Genomic DNA, 23847 nt, shown 5'->3' with positions numbered 1-23847 from the left:
TAGAAAAATAACAGCAATTATTAATGTCTTCTGTAAATAGAAATAAAAGATAAAGACCCAATGCATAATTGGCACATGTAATTATAGGTAAACTCAGCATGAGGCAAATATTATCCTAAACAGAATTGATTCTCTGATGTATACTACTTTATATAATGTTCCAAAATTTGGTTGACATTGTCTGCCTGTTGGATGGAAACGGAAGAAAACTGTAGCATCTGGTATCAAACTGATTGCAATACACTTTCTAGAATTTGGAGATACCTGTGTCCATCTAACAAAGTCAATATTCCCTGTTAATCCATATAATCTTATAGCATGACTGGTAAATAAATGAGCTAATTCTCAAATTGATGGTTACTGAGAAAAAGGAACAAAATGAGCCATTTTACTGAAATGGTCACACCATAACCTAAATCATAGAAATACCTATAAACTCTGGCAAATTAACTGTAAAATCCTGGAAAATCTCAGTCCATGTATTATCAGGCATGGATAAGAAAATGATAGTTTGGGCAAATTCTGTAAGATTGTGACCTAGCACATGATGCACAAGAATCAACATGGATTTGGCATCTTGTGAAATTTAGACCAACAAAATGATCTATCAATGATTTCAATAATTTTTATTATCCATGTAAATCATTACGATTCTTACTATACACATAAGAAAATCACTCTTTTGTGCTGGACTGGCAGCCTTTTCACACAGCTGATCCTCGTTAGTATAGTGGTGAGTATCCCCGCCTGTCACGCGGGAGACCGGGGTTCAATTCCCCGACGGGGAGGCTGCAATTTTTATTTCTCCAATATTCCAATTTAACACAATGAAAAACTAAATGATCAACATGTTATAACATGCATAAAAATCAACAGAAAACTATCCTAAATAAAGTTGTGTACTTTAAAAACAACACACAAATCCATTCAAATAGAATAGCATGTATAGAAAACAAAATGTACCAACTGTAATAATATACTTCTATAGCTATTTCTTTTATTTCTCCAATATTCCAATTTAGATACTTCAGAAAAAATATATGATAAAAATGGTATGACATGGATAAAAGAATAAAAAATTACCAGAAATGGAATTGTGCAAATCAAAACACACAAATCCGTGGAACTGGAACAGCATATATATACATACAAACAAAATGTACCAACTGGAATAATGTACTTGTGTAACTCTTTCTTGTCTACATATGGCTATGGAATAAATCAGAAGGATTTGGCATTTTGTGTAGAGCAGGGCCGGTTCTTGCCCTTGCGGCGCCCCGGGCAAAAGTTAGGGGCGTGGCTTAACGTGGGGGCGTGGTCAGTCACGCCCCCCATTTGTAGCGCCGCTGAAAAAAAAAAGTATACTTACTGTACCCCGCTCCTGTTTCCAGGCCCTGCAGACCGGCGCCGCTCTTCTCCTCGGATCAATGGGAGAGACGTCAGTCATGACGTCTCTCCCATAGCACAGCATAGGCACTAGAGGTCAATTATGACCCCTAGCGTCTATGCCACAATGCTGTGCGGTGCGCGATGACGTCATCGCGCACCGCACACCAAAGGTCCTCTCCATGAAGGGAAACTAGACGCTTAGCGTCTGATTCCCTTCAGAGCGGGGGAGGACCAGCGCTACGAAGGGAAACCAGACGCGTAGCGTCTGGTTCCCTTCTCACAGCGGGAGGGGGGGCACAGCGGGGGGACACTGCTGGGGCACACACTGACAGTGGAGGATCTTGCCATGGTGTAGCGCCCTCCGGATGGCGCCGGCGCCCTCCGGAAGGCGGCGCCCCGGGCAAAAGTCCTGCTTGCCCGTGGCAAGATCCGCCACTGGTGTAGAGTTACACATACTTATTTTTTTTTACATGTCTAAATAGAATAGAGGCAGGGAGGTTGGCCCATTGCTGTATGACACCTTTGGAAGGAAAAGTGCATACAATGTCTAGGGCATCACAAAACAATGTCCAGAGTTGTTTTGACATTCCTAGCCTTGAAAAAACACATTGATGTGCCCCATTCTCAATGACAGTATTGTTCATGTGACTTCTGAAGCAATCTTCTTGTAAAGTTTTAGCCTACCTCAATGAGAAAAACAAGATAGGCTGAACGCTATGCATACACTCTGATGTGGGTCCTTAACACCCACATTTAATTTTACAATGTTTAGTAGAATTGATTTTTATTTTTTAACAAGCTTTTCATTTACATACTATTGGCAAGCACCCAAAAATGTTCCTAGGGCAGGATCTAGACCAATTAGAGCATGGGACAACAAGTCCTTTTGCAGCTTTGCTTAAAAAATAAAACTATACAGTTTTCTTTGTATACTAAATAAATATAGACATGACCTATATAGCGGGTTCTCTTAAATGGGGTACATCTGAAGAAATTGATCCTCCCTGGGCAGATGGTGTCTTCAGTTGGTATTCAATGTTAATATAGGAAATTCTATGGCCTAAAAGATGTGATTGTGCAGAAATATAACCAATTTCATCGTCATACAACAGAGGTTTAACCAGTGTTGTACCCCCTGTGTGTCACCTCCTACCCCATATATCTGCCAGCCTCATGCTCCCTGTGTCCACGTCACACACATGCATCCTGTAATACTTCTGCCTTGTGACCCCTATGTCACCTCCTGCACCCTGTGATTTTACAGCCAAGTGCCCACCTCTGTCATTCCAGACTTGTGCCCCAGGTAACCTCCTGGCCCCTCTTTCTTTCCAGCAACATGCCCCATGTCACTCATGCCTCATTTTCTCTGTGACCCCTCAATCCTCCTTTCCCCATGTCCATTTCAGTCTTGTGCTCCCTGTGTTCCCTCTGCACATGCTTCCTGTGTCATTCAAGCCTTATGTCCCCTGAGTCACATCCTGCACCCATGTGTTTCCAGCCACATGCCTCTTGTCAATCCAGCCACCTTTCCACTGTGTCCCATCCAGTCTCCTACTCACTGTGTCCCCGCAAGCCCCATGCTTCCTGTGTCCCCTCCAGTCACACCCTATCCTGTGTTATGCCAGCCTTGTGCTCCTTGTCACCTCCTGCCCCCTGTGTCTTTCTGGCCACATGCAACCTGTCAATCCAGCATCCTGCTCCCAGGAATTTTCTAAAATCCTGCCTCCTAGGCCACCTTCTTCCCCCTGTGTCTTTCCAGCCACAACATCTGTAGCCTTATCCACCCATGTGTCTATCCAGTAATCTCATTCCCCTGCATTTCTCCAACTGCTTCATCCCCCTGTCTGTCTCCAGCAGCCTCATCACTCCCTTGTGTAAAAACAGCAAACTCATCATGCCATCTTTGGCTCAACAGCAGCCTTATCCCCATTGTGGTTCTGCAGCAGACTCAGTCCACCCCTAATGCCTCTACATTTCTACAGCAGGCCTCTTCCTCTTCCCTATGTCTATCTGTCTTCAGTTCCCCATCACTCCAGCTTCCCTATACCACTCCAGTTCTCTTCCACCTGTAACTCCAGATCCTTCATGTCAATCTAGTCTCCAACATCTCACTCCAGCTCCAGCCCCTCCGCTGTCCCACTCCAGCCCCCATGTGCCAATCCAGCTCTCCTGTGTCACTCTGGTTCCCCACCATCTTGTCACTGCAGCACGCATTGTGTCACTCCAGCCCCAGCTTGCCACAAACCTACCTTCTTGGGCTTCTGCCTGCAGTGCCATGCCTCTTCTCTGTGTGGCTTTTCTGTTCTGCTCAGTCTGCTGCCCTCCAATGCTGTGAGTGACATTAAAATGTCATGCATGTTTTCTCACCAGGTGACAAGAAGATATGCCATCATATTCTATGTTCCTAACTTTATATGTTTTTATGATTCCTTTTCCTCTTAGTGCCTGTGGCCTGGTGATTTCTACAGCAAAGCAGGCACCAGACCCCCTTATTGCTGGGCCTGGGAGGTGGAACCATGCATAAGGCTGAGATGCCGATTTGATTGCATCTGCACCCTTCCAGGCTACAGCAGTCTGGGCAATGGCCCTGTCAGCCCACCTCTTTAGTCGCTCCTGAATATTCCTCAGGACTATATCAGCTATAAAGGCTTTAGAGCTAGCCTTTGTCTCTAATATAATAGATTAAAGACATTCAACAAATTTTTAAGCAAATTTTTATTATCTACTTTTTCAGAGGGGTTATGGGTTTTGCTATATTTATGTTGGCTTTCTAAAAGCTCTTGATTACCTAAATAGACAATGAAGCTTCATAATTATAGAAAAATAACAGCAATTATTAATGTCTTCTGTAAATAGAAATAAAAGATAAAGACCCAATGCATAATTGGCACATGTAATTATAGGTAAACTCAGCATGAGGCAAATATTATCCTAAACAGAATTGATTCTCTGATGTATACTACTTTATATAATGTTCCAAAATTTGGTTGACATTGTCTGCCTGTTGGATGGAAACGGAAGAAAACTGTAGCATCTGGTATCAAACTGATTGCAATACACTTTCTAGAATTTGGAGATACCTGTGTCCATCTAACAAAGTCAATATTCCCTGTTAATCCATATAATCTTATAGCATGACTGGTAAATAAATGAGCTAATTCTCAAATTGATGGTTACTGAGAAAAAGGAACAAAATGAGCCATTTTACTGAAATGGTCACACCATAACCTAAATCATAGAAATACCTATAAACTCTGGCAAATTAACTGTAAAATCCTGGAAAATCTCAGTCCATGTATTATCAGGCATGGATAAGAAAATGATAGTTTGGGCAAATTCTGTAAGATTGTGACCTAGCACATGATGCACAAGAATCAACATGGATTTGGCATCTTGTGAAATTTAGACCAACAAAATGATCTATCAATGATTTCAATAATTTTTATTATCCATGTAAATCATTACGATTCTTACTATACACATAAGAAAATCACTCTTTTGTGCTGGACTGGCAGCCTTTTCACACAGCTGATCCTCGTTAGTATAGTGGTGAGTATCCCCGCCTGTCACGCGGGAGACCGGGGTTCAATTCCCCGACGGGGAGGCTGCAATTTTATTTCTCCAATATTCCAATTTAACACAATGAAAAACTAAATGATCAACATGTTATAACATGCATAAAAATCAACAGAAAACTATCCTAAATAAAGTTGTGTACTTTAAAAACAACACACAAATCCATTCAAATAGAATAGCATGTATAGAAAACAAAATGTACCAACTGTAATAATATACTTCTATAGCTATTTCTTTTATTTCTCCAATATTCCAATTTAGATACTTCAGAAAAAAATAAGAATTTACTCACCGGTAATTCTATTTCTCGTAGTCCGTAGTGGATGCTGGGCACTCCGTAAGGACCATGGGGAATAGCGGGCTCCGAAGGAGGCTGGGCACTCTAGAAAGATCTTAGACTACCTGGTGTGCACTGGCTCCTCCCACTATGACCCTCCTCCAAGCCTCAGTTAGGTACTGTGCCCGGACGAGCGTACACAATAAGGAAGGATTTTGAATCCCGGGTAAGACTCATACCAGCCACACCAATCACACCGTACAACTCGTGATATGAAACACAGTTAACAGTATGAAACAATAGAGCCTCTCAACAGATGGCTCAACAATAACCCGATTTAGTTAACAATAACTATGTACAAGTATTGCAGATAAACCGCACTTGGGATGGGCGCCCAGCATCCACTACGGACTACGAGAAATAGAATTACCGGTGAGTAAATTCTTATTTTCTCTAACGTCCTAGTGGATGCTGGGAACTCCGTAAGGACCATGGGGATTATACCAAAGCTCCCAAACGGGCGGGAGAGTGCGGATGACTCTGCAGCACTGAATGAGAGAACTCCAGGTCCTCCTCAGCCAGGGTATCAAATTTGTAGAATTTTGCAAACGTGTTTGCCCCTGACCAAGTAGCTGCTCGGCAAAGTTGTAAAGCCGAGACCCCTCGGGCAGCCGCCCAAGATGAGCCCACCTTCCTTGTGGAATGGGCATTGACAGATTTTGGCTGTGGCAGGCCTGCCACAGTATGTGCAAGCTGAATTGTACTACAAATCCAACGAGCAATAGTCTGCTTAGAAGCAGGAGCACCCAGCTTGTTAGGTGCATATAGGATAAACAGCGAGTCAGATTTTCTGACTCTAGCCATTCTGGAAACATATATTTTCAGTGCCCTGACAACGTCTAGCAACTTGAAGTCCTCCAAGTCCCTAGTAGCCTAGGCACCACAATAGGCTGGTTCAGGTGAAACGCTGACACCACCTTTGGGAGAAACTGGGGACGAGTCCTCAATTCTGCCCTATCCATATGGAAAATCAAATAAGGGCTTTTACAAGACAAAGCCGCCAACTTTGATACTCGCCTGGCAGAAGCCAAGGCCAATAACATAACCACCTTCCACGTGAGATATTTCAGATCCACGGTTTTTAGTGGTTCAAACCAATGTGATTTTAAGAAACTCAACACCACGTTGAGATCCCAAGGTGCCACAGGAGGCACAAACGGGGGCTGACTCTGCAGCACTCCTTTTATAAATGTCTGAACTTCAGGTACTGAAGCTAGTTCTTTTTGAAAGAAAATCGACAGAGCCGAGATCTGTACCTTAATGGAACCCAATTTAAGGCCCATAGTCACTCCTGCTTGCAGGAAATGCAGAAATCGACCTAGTTGAAATTCCTCTGTTGGGGCCCTTTCGGCCTCACACCATGCAACATATTTTCGCCATATGCGGTGATAATGAGTTGCTGTAACCTCTTTCCTGGCTTTAGTAAGCGTAGGAATGACTTCCTCCGGAATGCCCTTTTCCTTCAGGATCCGGCGTTCAACCGCCATGCCGACAAACGCAGCCGCGGTAAGTCTTGGAACAGACAGGGCCCCTGCTGCCGCAGGTCCTGTCTGAGTGGCAGAGGCCATGGGTCCTCTGATATAAATTCTTGAAGTTCTGGGTACCAAGCTCTTCTTGGCCATCCACGAGTATCGTTCTTACTCCTCGCCTTCTTATTATTCTCAGTACCTTTGGTATGAGAGGCAGAGGGGAGAACACATAAACCGACTGGTACACCCACGGTGTTACCAGAGCGTCCATAGCTATCGCCTGAGGGTCCCTTGACCCGGTGCAATATCTTTTATAGCTTTTTGTTGAGGCGGGACGCCATCATGTCCACCTGTGGCCTTTCCCAATGGTGTACAATCCTATTGACAGACTTCTGGAGGAAGTCCCCATTCTCCCGGGTGGAGGTCGTGTCTGTTGAGAAGATCTGCTTCCCAGTTGTCCACTCCGGGAATGAACACTGCTGACAGTGCTAACACATGATTTTCCGCCTATCGGAGAATCCTTGTGGCTTCTGCCATCGCCATCCTGCTTCTTGTGCCGCCCTGTTGGTTTACATGGGCGACTGCCGTGATGTTGTCTGATTGGATCAGTACCGGCTGGTTTTGAAGCAGAGGCCTTGCCGGCCTCAGGGCATTGTAAATGGCCCTCAGGTCCAGAATATTTATGTGTAGGGAAATAACCTGACTTGACCAAAGTCCCTGGAAATTTCTTCCCTGTGTGACTGCCTCCCAGCCTCAAAGGCTGGAATCCATGGTCACTAGGACCTAGTCCTGTATGCCGAACCTGCGGCCCTCTTGAAGATGGGCACTCTGCAGCCACCACAGTAGAGATACCCTGGTCCTTGGAGACAGGGTTATCAGCCTATGCATCGGAAGATGCGATCCGGACCACTTGTCCAACAGGTCCCTCTGAAAAGTTCTTGTATGGAACCTGCCTAATGGGATTGCTTCGTAGGAAGCTACCATTTTTCCCAGGACTCGCGTGCAATGATGCACCGCTACCTATTTTGGCTTCAGAAGGTCTCTGACTAGAGATGACAACTCCTTGGCTTTCTCCTCCGGGAGAAACACTATTTCTGGTTTATGTCCAGAACCATCCCCAGGAACAGTAGACGTGTCATAGGAACCAGCTGTGACTTTGGACTGTTTAGAATCCAACCATGCTGTTGTAGCACTTTCCAAAATAGTGCTACCCCGACTACCAACTGCTCCTTGGACCTCGCCCTTATAACGAGATTGTCCAAGTACGGGATAATTACAACTCCCTTTTTTTGAAGGAGTATCAACATTTCGGCCATTACCTTGATAAAACACCCTCGGTGCCATGTACAGTCCAAACGGCAGTGTCTGGACTTGGTAATGGTAATCCTGTACCACAAATCTGAGGTACTCCTGGCGAGGATGGTAAATGGGGACATGCAGGTAAGCATCCTTGATGTCCCAGGATACCATGTAATCCCCCTCGTCCAGGCTTGGAATAACCGCCCTGAGCGATTCCATCTTGAACTTGAATTTTTGTGTTCAAGGATTTTAAATATAAAATGGGTCACACCGAACCATGCGGTTTCGGTACCCCAACCCGTGTGGAATAGTAACCCCGTCCTTGTTGAAGTAGGGGCACCTTGAGTATTACCTGCTGGGAATACCGCTTATTAATTGCCTCTAGCACAGCCTCCCTGCCTGAGGGAGTTGTCAGCAAGGCATATTTTAGGAAACGGCTGGGGGGAGACATCTCGAATTCCAGCTTGTACCCCTGAAATACTACTTGAAAGAAACAGGGATCCACCTGTGAGCGAGCCCACTAATTGCTGAAATTTTTTAGACGGCCCCCCACCGTACCTGGCTACACCTGTGGAGCACCCGCGTCATGGTGTGGCCTCACAGGAGGCGGGGGAAGAATCTTGATTCTGGGAACAGGCTGACTGGTGCAGCTTTTTTCCCTCTACCCTTGTCTCTGTACAGAAAGGAAGCGCCATTTGACCCGCTTGCTTTTCTGAAGCCGAAAGGACTGTACCTTTGTCTGTGAGGAAACCTGAGGTAAAATTATTTCTTCCCAGCAGTTGCTGTGGATACGAGGTCCCAGAGACCATCCCCAAATAATTCCTCACCCTTATAAGGCTCTCTATGCGCTTTTTAAGTCAGCATCACCTGTCCAGTGACAGGTCTCTAATACCCTCCTGACAGAATGGACATTACATTTATTTTGGATGCCAGCCGGCAAAATATCCCTCTGTGCATCCCCCATATATAAGACGACGTCTTTAATATGTTTTTATGTTTGCCAACTAGTATCCCTGTTTTACAGGGTCACCGACCACGCTGCAGCAGCACTATCTGCAGGTCTCAGTCTAGTACCTGAGTGTGTAAATACAGACTTCAGGATAGCCTCCTGTTTTTTATCAACAGGTACCTATTAAAGTGGCCGTATCCTAAGACGGCAGTGCCACCTTTTTTGACAAACGTGTGAGCGCCTTATCCACCCTAGGGGATATCTCCCAGCGTAACTTATCCACCTGGCGGGAAAGGGTACGCCATCAGTAACTTTTTATAAATTACCAGTTTCTTAACGGGGGAACCCACGCTTTCACACACTTCATTTATTCATCTGATGGGGGAACAAAACACTGCCTGTTTTTTCTCCCCAAACCTAAAACCCATTTTTAGAGGTGCTTGGGTTAAAGTCAGAAATGTATAACACATTTTTTATTGCCGGGATCACGTCACGGATGTTCCTAGTGGATTGTGTATATGTCTCCACCTTGTCGACACTGGAGTCAGACTCCGTGTCGACATCTGTGTCTGCCATCTGAGAGAGCGGGCGTTTTTGAGCCCCTGATGGCCTTTGAGACGCCTGGGCAAGCGCGGGCTGCGAAGCCGGCTGTCCCACAGCTGTTACGTCATCCACCCTTTTATGTAAGGAGTTGACACTGTCGGTTAATACCTTTCACCTATCCATCCACTCTGGTGTCGGCCCCACAGGGGGCGACATCACATATATCGGCCTCTGTTCTGTCACCATATAAGCCTCCTCATTCAACATGTCGACACAGCCGTACCGACACACCGCAGACACACAGGGAATGCTCTAAACGAGGACAGGACCCACAAAAGCCCTTTGGGGGGACAGAGTAAGAGTATGCCAGCACACACCAGAGCGCTATATATATACAGGGACTAACTGAGTTATGTCCCTAATAGCTGCTTTTTATATAATATACTGTATACAGTGCCAATTTTAATGCCCCCCCTCTCTTTTCCCTCTTACTGTACTGTAGAATTGCAGGGAAGAGCCAGGGAGCTTCCTTCCAGCCGAGCTGTGAGGGAAAAATGGCGCCAGTGTGCTGAGGAGATAGGCTCCGCCCCTTTTTCGCGGCCTATTCTCCAGTTTTTTATGGAATTCTGGCAGGGGTATTTACCTCATATATAGCCCCTGGGGCCATATATTGAGGTATTTTAGCCAGCCAAGGTGTTTTTATTGCTGCCTCAGGGCGCCCCCCCCAGCGCCCTGCACCCTCAGCGACCGGAGTGTGAAGTGTGTGAGAGGAGCAATGGCGCACAGCTGCAATGCTGTGCGCTACCTTGGTGAAGACAGAGTCTTCATGCCGCCGATTTTCCGGACCATCTTCTTGCTTCTGGCTCTGTAAGGGGGACGGCGGCGCGGCTCCGGGATCGAACATCAAGGCTGGGCCTGCGGTCGATCCCTCTGGAGCTAATGGTGTCCAGTAGCCTAAGAAGCCCAATCCGGCTGCAAGCAGGCGAGTTCGCTTCTTCTCCCCTTAGTCCCTCGCTGCAGTGAGCCTGTTGCCAGCAGGTCTCACTGAAAATAACAAATTCTAAGACTATAACTTTCTAAGAGCTCAGGAGAGCCCCTAGTGTGCATCCAACCTCGGCCGGGCACGAAATCTAACTGAGGCTTGGAGGAGGGTCATAGTGGGAGGAGCCAGTGCACACCAGGTAGTCTAAGATCTTTCTAGAGTGCCCAGCCTCCTTCGGAGCCCGCTATTCCCCATGGTCCTTACGGAGTTCCCAGCATCCACTAGGACGTTAGAGAAATATATGATAAAAATGGTATGACATGGATAAAAGAATAAAAAATTACCAGAAATGGAATTGTGCAAATCAAAACACACAAATCCGTGGAACTGGAACAGCATATATATACATACAAACAAAATGTACCAACTGGAATAATGTACTTGTGTAACTCTTTCTTGTCTATATATGGCTATGGAATAAATCAGAAGGATTTGGCATTTTGTGTAGAGCAGGGCCGGTTCTTGCCCTTGCGGCGCCCCGGGCAAAAGTTAGGGGCGTGGCTTAACATGGGGGCGTGGTCAGTCATGCCCCCCATTTGTAGCGCCGCTGGAAAAAAAAAAAAAAGTATACTTACTGTACCCCGCTCCTGTTTCCAGGCCCTGCAGACCGGCGCCGCTCTTCTCCTCGGATCAATGGGAGAGACGTCAGTCATGACGTCTCTCCCATAGCACAGCATAGGCACTAGAGGTCAATTATGACCCCTAGCGTCTATGCCACAATGCTGTGCGGTGCGCGATGACGTCATCGCGCACCGCACACCAAAGGTCCTCTCCATGAAGGGAAACTAGACGCTTAGCGTCTGATTCCCTTCAGAGCGGGGGAGGACCAGCGCTACGAAGGGAAACCAGACGCGTAGCGTCTGGTTCCCTTCTCACAGCGGGAGGGGGGGCACAGCGGGGGGACACTGCTGGGGCACACACTGACAGTGGAGGATCTTGCCATGGTGCAGCGCCCTCCGGATGGCGCCGGCGCCCTCCGGAAGGCGGCGCCCCGGGCAAAAGTCCTGCTTGCCCGTGGCAAGATCCGCCACTGGTGTAGAGTTACACATACTTAATTTTTTTTACATGTCTAAATAGAATAGAGGCAGGGAGGTTGGCCCATTGCTGTATGACACCTTTGGAAGGAAAAGTGCATACAATGTCTAGGGCATCACAAAACAATGTCCAGAGTTGTTTTGACATTCCTAGCCTTGAAAAAACACATTGATGTGCCCCATTCTCAATGACAGTATTGTTCATGTGACTTCTGAAGCAATCTTCTTGTAAAGTTTTAGCCTACCTCAATGAGAAAAACAAGATAGGCTGAACGCTATGCATACACTCTGATGTGGGTCCTTAACACCCACATTTAATTTTACAATGTTTAGTAGAATTGATTTTTATTTTTTAACAAGCTTTTCATTTACATACTATTGGCAAGCACCCAAAAATGTTCCTAGGGCAGGATCTAGACCAATTAGAGCATGGGACAACAAGTCCTTTTGCAGCTTTGCTTAAAAAATAAAACTATACAGTTTTCTTTGTATACTAAATAAATATAGACATGACCTATATAGCGGGTTCTCTTAAATGGGGTACATCTGAAGAAATTGATCCTCCCTGGGCAGATGGTGTCTTCAGTTGGTATTCAATGTTAATATAGGAAATTCTATGGCCTAAAAGATGTGATTGTGCATAAATATAACCAATTTCATCGTCATACAACAGAGGTTTAACCAGTGTTGTACCCCCTGTGTGTCACCTCCTACCCCATATATCTGCCAGCCTCATGCTCCCTGTGTCCACGTCACATGCATCCTGTAATACTTCTGCCTTGTGACCCCTATGTCACCTCCTGCACCCTGTGATTTTACAGCCAAGTGCCCACCTCTGTCATTCCAGACTTGTGCCCCAGGTAACCTCCTGGCCCCTTTCTTTCCAGCAACATGCCCCATGTCACTCATGCCTCATTTTCTCTGTGACCCCTCAATCCTCCTTTCCCCATGTCCATTTCAGTCTTGTGCTCCCTGTGTTCCCTCTGCACATGCTTCCTGTGTCATTCAAGCCTTATGTCCCCTGAGTCACATCCTGCACCCATGTGTTTCCAGCCACATGCCTCTTGTCAATCCAGCCACCTTTCCACTGTGTCCCATCCAGTCTCCTACTCACTGTGTCCCCGCAAGCCCCATGCTTCCTGTGTCCCCTCCAGTCACACCCTATCCTGTGTTATGCCAGCCTTGTGCTCCTTGTCACCTCCTGCCCCCTGTGTCTTTCTGGCCACATGCAACCTGTCAATCCAGCATCCTGCTCCCAGGATTTTTCTAAAATCCTGCCTCCTAGGCCACCTTCTTCCCCCTGTGTCTTTCCAGCCACAACATCTGTAGCCTTATCCACCCATGTGTCTATCCAGTAATCTCATTCCCCTGCATTTCTCCAACTGCTTCATCCCCCTGTCTGTCTCCAGCAGCCTCATCACTCCCTTGTGTAAAAACAGCAAACTCATCATGCCATCTTTGGCTCAACAGCAGCCTTATCCCCATTGTGGCTCTGCAGCAGACTCAGTCCACCCCTAATGCCTCTACAGTTCTACAGCAGGCCTCTTCCCCTTCCCTATGTCTATCTGTCTTCAGTTCCCCATCACTCCAGCTTCCCTATACCACTCCAGTTCTCTTCCACCTGTAACTCCAGATCCTTCATGTCAATCTAGTCTCCAACATCTCACTCCAGCTCCAGCCCCTCCGCTGTCCCACTCCAGCCCCCATGTGCCAATCCAGCTCTCCTGTGTCACTCTGGTTCCCCACCATCTTGTCACTGCAGCACGCATTGTGTCACTCCAGCCCCAGCTTGCCACAAACCTACCTTCTTGGGCTTCTGCCTGCAGTGCCATGCCTCTTCTCTGTGTGGCTTTTCTGTTCTGCTCAGTCTGCTGCCCTCCAATGCTGTGAGTGACATTAAAATGTCATGCATGTTTTCTCACCAGGTGACAAGAAGATATGCCATCATATTCTATGTTCCTAACTTTATATGTTTTTATGATTCCTTTTCCTCTTAGTGCCTGTGGCCTGGTGATTTCTACAGCAAAGCAGGCACCAGACCCCCTTATTGCTGGGCCTGGGAGGTGGAACCATGCATAAGGCTGAGATGCCGATTTGATTGCATCTGCACCCTTCCAGGTTACAGCAGTCTGGGCAATGGCCCTGTCAGCCCACCTCTTTAGTCGCTCCTGAATATTCCTCAGGACTATATCAGCTATAAAGGCTTTAGAGCTAGCCTTTGTCTCTAATATAATAGATTAAAGACATTCAACAAATTTTTAAGCAAATTTTTATTATCTACTTTTTCAGAGGGGTTATGGGTTTTGCTATATTTATGTTGGCTTTCTAAAAGCTCTTGATTACCTAAATAGACAATGAAGCTTCATAATTATAGAAAAATAACAGCAATTATTAATGTCTTCTGTAAATAGAAATAAAAGATAAAGACCCAATGCATAATTGGCACATGTAATTATAGGTAAACTCAGCATGAGGCAAATATTATCCTAAACAGAATTGATTCTCTGATGTATACTACTTTATATAATGTTCCAAAATTTGGTTGACATTGTCTGCCTGTTGGATGGAAACTGAAGAAAACTGTAGCATCTGGTATCAAACTGATTGCAATACACTTTCTAGAATTTGGAGATACCTGTGTCCATCTAACAAAGTCAATATTCCCTGTTAATCCATATAATCTTATAGCATGACTGGTAAATAAATGAGCTAATTCTCAAATTGATGGTTACTGAGAAAAAGGAACAAAATGAGCCATTTTACTGAAATGGTCACACCATAACCTAAATCATAGAAATACCTATAAACTCTGGCAAATTAACTGTAAAATCCTGGAAAATCTCAGTCCATGTATTATCAGGCATGGATAAGAAAATGATAGTTTGGGCAAATTCTGTAAGATTGTGACCTAGCACATGATGCACAAGAATCAACATGGATTTGGCATCTTGTGAAATTTAGACCAACAAAATGATCTATCAATGATTTCAATAATTTTTATTATCCATGTAAATCATTACGATTCTTACTATACACATAAGAAAATCACTCTTTTGTGCTGGACTGGCAGCCTTTTCACACAGCTGATCCTCGTTAGTATAGTGGTGAGTATCCCCGCCTGTCACGCGGGAGACCGGGGTTCAATTCCCCGACGGGGAGGCTGCAAATTTTATTTCTCCAATATTCCAATTTAACACAATGAAAAACTAAATGATCAACATGTTATAACATGCATAAAAATCAACAGAAAACTATCCTAAATAAAGTTGTGTACTTTAAAAACAACACACAAATCCATTCAAATAGAATAGCATGTATAGAAAACAAAATGTACCAACTGTAATAATATACTTCTATAGCTATTTCTTTTATTTCTCCAATATTCCAATTTAGATACTTCAGAAAAAATATATGATAAAAATGGTATGACATGGATAAAAGAATAAAAAATTACCAGAAATGGAATTGTGCAAATCAAAACACACAAATCTGTGGAACTGGAACAGCATATATATACATACAAACAAAATGTACCAACTGGAATAATGTACTTGTGTAACTCTTTCTTGTCTATATATGGCTATGGAATAAATCAGAAGGATTTGGCATTTTGTGTAGAGCAGGGCCGGTTCTTGCCCTTGCGGCGCCCCGGGCAAAACTTAGGGGCGTGGCTTAACGTGGGGGCGTGGTTAGTCATGCCCCCCATTTGTAGTGCCGCTGAAAAAAAAAAGAAAAAAAAAAGTATACTTACTGTACCCCGCTACTGTTTCCAGGCCCTGCAGACCGGCGCCGCTCTTCTCCTCGGATCAATGGGAGAGACGTCAGTCATGACGTCTCTCCCATAGCACAGCATAGGCACTAGAGGTCAATTATGACCCCTAGCGTCTATGCCACAATGCTGTGCGGTGCGCGATGACGTCATCGCGCACCGCACACCAAAGGTCCTCTCCATGAAGGGAAACTAGATGCTTAGCGTCTGATTCCCTTCAGAGCGGGGGAGGACCAGCGCTACGAAGGGAAACCAGACGCGTAGCGTCTGGTTCCCTTCTCACAGCGGGAGGGGGGGCACAGCGGGGGGACACTGCTGGGGCGCACACTGACAGTGGAGGATCTTGCCATGGTGCAGCGCCCTCCGGATGGCGCCGGCGCCCTCCGGAAGGCGGCGCCCCGGGCAAAAGTCCTGCTTGCCCGTGGCAAGATCCGCCACTGGTGTAGAGTTACACATACTTAATTTTTTTTACATGTCTAAATAGAATAGAGGCAGGGAGGTTGGCCCATTGCTGTATGACACCTTTGGAAGGAAAAGTGCATACAATGTCTAGGGCATCACAAAACAATGTCCAGAGTTGTTTTGACATTCCTAGCCTTGAAAAAACACATTGATGTGCCCCATTCTCAATGACAGTATTGGTCATGTGACTTCTGAAGCAATCTTCTTGTAAAGTTTTAGCCTACCTCAATGAGAAAAACAAGATAGGCTGAACGCTATGCATACACTCTGATGTGGGTCCTTAACACCCACATTTAATTTTACAATGTTTAGTAGAATTGATTTTTATTTTTTAACAAGCTTTTCATTTACATACCATTGGCAAGCACCCAAAAATGTTCCTAGGGCAGGATCTAGACCAATTAGAGCATGGGACAACAAGTCCTTTTGCAGCTTTGCTTAAAAAATAAAACTATACAGTTTTCTTTGTATACTAAATAAATATAGACATGACCTATATGGCGGGTTCTCTTAAATGGGGTACATCTGAAGAAATTGATCCTCCCTGGGCAGATGGTGTCTTCAGTTGGTATTCAATGTTAATATAGGAAATTCTATGGCCTAAAAGATGTGATTGTGCAGAAATATAACCAATTTCATCGTCATACAACAGAGGTTTAACCAGTGTTGTACCCCCTGTGTGTCACCTCCTACCCCATATATCTGCCAGCCTCATGCTCCCTGTGTCCACGTCACATGCATCCTGTAATACTTCTGCCTTGTGACCCCTATGTCACTTCCTGCACCCTGTGATTTTACAGCCAAGTGCCCACCTCTGTCATTCCAGACTTGTGCCCCAGGTAACCTCCTGGCCCCTCTTTCTTTCCAGCAACATGCCCCATGTCACTCATGCCTCATTTTCTCTGTGACCCCTCAATCCTCCTTTCCCCATGTCCATTTCAGTCTTGTGCTCCCTGTGTTCCCTCTGCACATGCTTCCTGTGTCATTCAAGCCTTATATCCCCTGAGTCACATCCTGCCCCCATGTGTTTCCAGCCACATGCCTCTTGTCAATCCAGCCACCTTTCCACTGTGTCCCATCCAGTCTCCTACTCACTGTGTCCCCTCAAGCCCCATGCTTCCTGTGTCCCCTCCAGTCACACCCTATCCTGTGTTATGCCAGCCTTGTGCTCCTTGTCACCTCCTGCCCCCTGTGTCTTTCTGGCCACATGCAACCTGTCAATCCAGCATCCTGCTCCCAGGATTTTTCTAAAATCCTGCCTCCTAGGCCACCTTCTTCCCCCTGTGTCTTTCCAGCCACAACATCTGTAGCCTTATCCACCCATGTGTCTATCCAGTAATCTCATTCCCCTGCATTTCTCCAACTGCTTCATCCCCCTGTCTGTCTCCAGCAGCCTCATCACTCCCTTGTGTAAAAACAGCAAACTCATCATGCCATCTTTGGCTCAACAGCAGCCTTATCCCCATTGTGGTTCTGCAGCAGACTTAGTCCACCGCTAATGCCTCTACATTTCTACAGCAGGCCTCTTCCCCTTCCCTATGTCTATCTGTCTTCAGTTCCCCATCACTCCAGCTTCCCTATACCACTCCAGTTCTCTTCCACCTGTAACTCCAGATCCTTCATGTCAATCTAGTCTCCAACATCTCACTCCAGCTCCAGCCCCTCCGCTGTCCCACTCCAGCCCCCATGTGCCAATCCAGCTCTCCTGTGTCACTCTGGTTCCCCACCATCTTGTCACTGCAGCACGCATTGTGTCACTCCAGCCCCAGCTTGCCACAAACCTACCTTCTTGGGCTTCTGCCTGCAGTGCCATGCCTCTTCTCTGTGTGGCTTTTCTGTTCTGCTCAGTCTGCTGCCCTCCAATGCTGTGAGTGACATTAAAATGTCATGCATGTTTTCTCACCAGGTGACAAGAAGATATGCCATCATATTCTATGTTCCTAACTTTATATGTTTTTATGATTCCTTCTCCTCTTAGTGCCTGTGGCCTGGTGATTTCTACAGCAAAGCAGGCACCAGACCCCCTTATTGCTGGGCCTGGGAGGTGGAACCATGCATAAGGCTGAGATGCCGATTTGATTGCATCTGCACCCTTCCAGGTTACAGCAGTCTGGGCAATGGCCCTGTCAGCCCACCTCTTTAGTCGCTCCTGAATATTCCTCAGGACTATATCAGCTATAAAGGCTTTAGAGCTAGCCTTTGTCTCTAATATAATAGATTAAAGACATTCAACAAATTTTTAAGCAAATTTTTATTATCTACTTTTTCAGAGGGGTTATGGGTTTTGCTATATTTATGTTGGCTTTCTAAAAGCTCTTGATTACCTAAATAGACAATGAAGCTTCATAATTATAGAAAAATAACAGCAATTATTAATGTCTTCTGTAAATAGAAATAAAAGATAAAGACCCAATGCATAATTAGCACATGTAATTATAGGTAAACTCAGCATGAGGCAAATATTCTCCTAAACCCAATTGATTCTCTGATGTATACTACTTTATATAATGTTCCAAAATTTGGTTGACATTGTCTGCCTGTTGGATGGAAACTGAAGAAAACTGTAGCATCTGGTATCAAACTGATTGCAATACACTTTCTAGAATTTGGAGATACCTGTGTCCATCTAACAAAGTCAATATTCCCTGTTAATCCATATAATCTTATAGCATGACTGGTAAATAAATGAGCTATTTCTCAAATTGATGGTTACTGAGAAAAAGGAACAAAATGAGCCATTTTACTGAAATGGTCACACCATAACCTAAATCATAGAAATACCTATAAACTCTGGCAAATTAACTGTAAAATCCTGGAAAATCTCAGTCCATGTATTATCAGGCATGGATAAGAAAATGATAGTTTGGGCAAATTCTGTAAGATTGTGACCTAGCACATGATGCACAAGAATCAACATGGATTTGGCATCTTGTGAAATTTAGACCAACAAAATGATCTATCAATGATTTCAATAATTTTTATTATCCATGTAAATCATTACGATTCTTACTATACACATAAGAAAATCACTCTTTTGTGCTGGACTGGCAGCCTTTTCACACAGCTGATCCTCGTTAGTATAGTGGTGAGTATCCCCGCCTGTCACGCGGGAGACCGGGGTTCAATTCCCCGACGGGGAGGCTGCAATTTTTATTTCTCCAATATTCCAATTTAACACAATGAAAAACTAAATGATCAACATGTTATAACATGCATAAAAATCAACAGAAAACTATCCTAAATAAAGTTGTGTACTTTAAAAACAACACACAAATCCATTCAAATAGAATAGCATGTATAGAAAACAAAATGTACCAACTGTAATAATATACTTCTATAGCTATTTCTTTTATTTCTCCAATATTCCAATTTAGATACTTCAGAAAAAATATATGATAAAAATGGTATGACATGGATAAAAGAATAAAAAATTACCAGAAATGGAATTGTGCAAATCAAAACACACAAATCCGTGGAACTGGAACAGCATATATATACATACAAACAAAATGTACCAACTGGAATAATGTACTTGTGTAACTCTTTCTTGTCTATATATGGCTATGGAATAAATCAGAAGGATTTGGCATTTTGTGTAGAGTTGCACATACTTAATTTTTTTACATGTCTAAATAGAATAGAGGCAGGGAGGTTGGCCCATTGCTGTATGACACCTTTGGAAGGAAAAGTGCATACAATGTCTAGGGCATCACAAAACAATGTCCAGAGTTGTTTTGACATTCCTAGCCTTGAAAAAACACATTGATGTGCCCCATTCTCAATGACAGTATTGGTCATGTGACTTCTGAAGCAATCTTCTTGTAAAGTTTTAGCCTACCTCAATGAGAAAAACAAGATAGGCTGAACGCTATGCATACACTCTGATGTGGGTCCTTAACACCCACATTTAATTTTACAATGTTTAGTAGAATTGATTTTTATTTTTTAACAAGCTTTTCATTTACATACCATTGGCAAGCACCCAAAAATGTTCCTAGGGCAGGATCTAGACCAATTAGAGCATGGGGCAACAAGTCCTTTTGCAGCTTTGCTTAAAAAATAAAACTATACAGTTTTCTTTGTATACTAAATAAATATAGACATGACCTATATGGCGGGTTCTCTTAAATGGGGTACATCTGAAGAAATTGATCCTCCCTGGGCAGATGGTGTCTTCAGTTGGTATTCAATGTTAATATAGGAAATTCTATGGCCTAAAAGATGTGATTGTGCAGAAATATAACCAATTTCATCGTCATACAACAGAGGTTTAACCAGTGTTGTACCCCCTGTGTGTCACCTCCTAACCCATATATCTGCCAGCCTCATGCTCCCTGTGTCCACGTCACATGTATCCTGTAATACTTCTGCCTTGTGACCCCTACGTCACCTCCTGCACCCTGTGATTTTACAGCCAAGTGCCCACCTCTGTCATTCCAGACTTGTGCCCCAGGTAACCTCCTGGCCCCTCTTTCTTTCCAGCAACATGCCCCATGTCACTCATGCCTCATTTTCTCTGTGACCCCTCAATCCTCCTTTCCCCATGTCCATTTCAGTCTTGTGCTCCCTGTGTTCCCTCTGCACATGCTTCCTGTGTCATTCAAGCCTTATGTCCCCTGAGTCACATCCTGCACCCATGTGTTTCCAGCCACATGCCTCTTGTCAATCCAGCCACCTTTCCACTGTGTCCCATCCAGTCTCCTACTCACTGTGTCCCCTCAAGCCCCATGCTTCCTGTGTCCCCTCCAGTCACACCCTATCCTGTGTTATGCCAGCCTTGTGCTCCTTGTCACCTCCTGCCCCCTGTGTCTTTCTGGCCACATGCAACCTGTCAATCCAGCATCCTGCTCCCAGGATTTTTCTAAAATCCTGCCTCCTAGGCCACCTTCTTCCCCCTGTGTCTTTCCAGCCACAACATCTGTAGCCTTATCCACCCATGTGTCTATCCAGTAATCTCATTCCCCTGCATTTCTCCAACTGCTTCATCCCCCTGTCTGTCTCCAGCAGCCTCATCACTCCCTTGTGTAAAAACAGCAAACTCATCATGCCATCTTTGGCTCAACAGCAGCCTTATACCCATTGTGGTTCTGCAGCAGACTCAGTCCACCCCTAATGCCTCTACATTTCTACAGCAGGCCTCTTCCCCTTCCCTATGTCTATCTGTCTTCAGTTCCCCATCACTCCAGCTTCCCTATACCACTCCAGTTCTCTTCCACCTGTAACTCCAGATCCTTCATGTCAATCTAGTCTCCAACATCTCACTCCAGCTCCAGCCCCTCCGCTGTCCCACTCCAGCCCCCATGTGCCAATCCAGCTCTCCTGTGTCACTCTGGTTCCCCACCATCTTGTCACTGCAGCACGCATTGTGTCACTCCAGCCCCAGCTTGCCACAAACCTACCTTCTTGGGCTTCTGCCTGCAGTGCCATGCCTCTTCTCTGTGTGGCTTTTCTGTTCTGCTCAGTCTGCTGCCCTCCAATGCTGTGAGTGACATTAAAATGTCATGCATGTTTTCTCACCAGGTGACAAGAAGATATGCCATCATATTCTATGTTCCTAACTTTATATGTTTTTATGATTCCTTCTCCTCTTAGTGCCTGTGGCCTGGTGATTTCTACAGCAAAGCAGGCACCAGACCCCCTTATTGCTGGGCCTGGGAGGTGGAACCATGCATAAGGCTGAGATGCCGATTTGATTGCATCTGCACCCTTCCAGGTTACAGCAGTCTGGGCAATGGCCCTGTCAGCCCACCTCTTTAGTCGCTCCTGAATATTCCTCAGGACTATATCAGCTATAAAGGCTTTAGAGCTAGCCTTTGTCTCTAATATAATAGATTAAAGACATTCAACAAATTTTTAAGCAAATTTTTATTATCTACTTTTTCAGAGGGGTTATGGGTTTTGCTATATTTATGTTGGCTTTCTAAAAGCTCTTGATTACCTAAATAGACAATGAAGCTTCATAATTATAGAAAAATAACAGCAATTATTAATGTCTTCTGTAAATAGAAATAAAAGATAAAGACCCAATGCATAATTGGCACATGTAATTATAGGTAAACTCAGCATGAGGCAAATATTCTCCTAAACCCAATTGATTCTCTGATGTATACTACTTTATATAATGTTCCAAAATTTGGTTGACATTGTCTGCCTGTTGGATGGAAACTGAAGAAAACTGTAGCATCTGGTATCAAACTGATTGCAATACACTTTCTAGAATTTGGAGATACCTGTGTCCATCTAACAAAGTCAATATTCCCTGTTAATCCATATAATCTTATAGCATGACTGGTAAATAAATGAGCTAATTCTCAAATTGATGGTTACTGAGAAAAAGGAACAAAATGAGCCATTTTACTGAAATGGTCACACCATAACCTAAATCATAGAAATACCTATAAACTCTGGCAAATTAACTGTAAAATCCTGGAAAATCTCAGTCCATGTATTATCAGGCATGGATAAGAAAATGATAGTTTGGGCAAATTCTGTAAGATTGTGACCTAGCACATGATGCACAAGAATCAACATGGATTTGGCATCTTGTGAAATTTAGACCAACAAAATGATCTATCAATGATTTCAATAATTTTTATTATCCATGTAAATCATTACGATTCTTACTATACACATAAGAAAATCACTCTTTTGTGCTGGACTGGCAGCCTTTTCACACAGCTGATCCTCGTTAGTATAGTGGTGAGTATCCCCGCCTGTCACGCGGGAGGCCGGGGTTCAATTCCCCGACGGGGAGGCTGCAAATTTTATTTCTCCAATATTCCAATTTAACACAATGAAAAACTAAATGATCAACATGTTATAACATGCATAAAAATCAACAGAAAACTATCCTAAATAAAGTTGTGTACTTTAAAAACAACACACAAATCCATTCAAATAGAATAGCATGTATAGAAAACAAAATGTACCAACTGTAATAATATACTTCTATAGCTATTTCTTTTATTTCTCCAATATTCCAATTTAGATACTTCAGAAAAAATATATGATAAAAATGGTATGACATGGATAAAAGAATAAAAAATTACCAGAAATGGAATTGTGCAAATCAAAACACACAAATCCGTGGAACTGGAACAGCATATATATACATACAAACAAAATGTACCAACTGGAATAATGTACTTGTGTAACTCTTTCTTGTCTATATATGGCTATGGAATAAATCAGAAGGATTTGGCATTTTGTGCAGAGTTACACATACTTAATTTTTTTACATGTCTAAATAGAATAGAGGCAGGGAGGTTGGCCCATTGCTGTATGACACCTTTGGAAGGAAAAGTGCATACAATGTCTAGGGCATCACAAAACAATGTCCAGAGTTGTTTTGACATTCCTAGCCTTGAAAAAACACATTGATGTGCCCCAGTCTCAATGACAGTATTGGTCATGTGACTTCTGAAGCAATCTTCTTGTAAAGTTTTAGCCTACCTCAATGACAAAAACAAGATAGGCTGAACGCTATGCATACACTCTGATGTGGGTCCTTAACACCCACATTTAATTTTACAATGTTTAGTAGAATTGATTTTTATTTTTTAACAAGCTTTTCATTTACATACCATTGGCAAGCACCCAAAAATGTTCCTAGGGCAGGATCTAGACCAGTTAGAGCATGGGACAACAAGTCCTTTTGCAGCTTTGCTTAAAAAATAAAACTATACAGTTTTCTTTGTATACTAAATAAATATAGACATGACCTATATGGCGGGTTCTCTTAAATGGGGTACATCTGAAGAAATTGATCCTCCCTGGGCAGATGGTGTCTTCAGTTGGTATTCAATGTTAATATAGGAAATTCTATGGCCTAAAAGATGTAATTGTGCAGAAATATAACCAATTTCATCGTCATACAACAGAGGTTTAACCAGTGTTGTACCCCCTGTGTGTCACCTCCTACCCCATATATCTGCCAGCCTCATGCTCCCTGTGTCCACGTCACATGCATCCTGTAATA

General features: G+C 44.0%; 1 protein-coding gene and 5 non-coding genes across 6 annotated transcripts in view; all 6 read left to right on the top strand.

Annotated features, from left to right (window-relative positions):
- The window catches only part of UBC (ubiquitin C), a 246704-nt gene that overhangs the window by 46065 nt on the left and 176792 nt on the right, over positions 1-23847 (top strand).
- Positions 717-788, top strand: TRNAD-GUC (transfer RNA aspartic acid (anticodon GUC)). The gene has a single exon. It is a non-coding gene; the product is annotated as a tRNA-Asp (tRNA).
- Positions 4922-4993, top strand: TRNAD-GUC (transfer RNA aspartic acid (anticodon GUC)). The gene has a single exon. It is a non-coding gene; the product is annotated as a tRNA-Asp (tRNA).
- On the top strand, positions 14726-14797 carry TRNAD-GUC (transfer RNA aspartic acid (anticodon GUC)). The gene has a single exon. It is a non-coding gene; the product is annotated as a tRNA-Asp (tRNA).
- On the top strand, positions 18938-19009 carry TRNAD-GUC (transfer RNA aspartic acid (anticodon GUC)). The gene has a single exon. It is a non-coding gene; the product is annotated as a tRNA-Asp (tRNA).
- Positions 22552-22623, top strand: TRNAD-GUC (transfer RNA aspartic acid (anticodon GUC)). The gene has a single exon. It is a non-coding gene; the product is annotated as a tRNA-Asp (tRNA).

The sequence above is a fragment of the Pseudophryne corroboree genome, chromosome 1, assembly GCF_028390025.1.
Source record: "Pseudophryne corroboree isolate aPseCor3 chromosome 1, aPseCor3.hap2, whole genome shotgun sequence".
In the NCBI taxonomy this organism is placed as follows: Eukaryota; Metazoa; Chordata; class Amphibia; order Anura; family Myobatrachidae; genus Pseudophryne; species Pseudophryne corroboree.
Note: the sequence above shows the minus strand (reverse complement) of the source record. Positions and strands in the feature narration are given on the sequence as shown.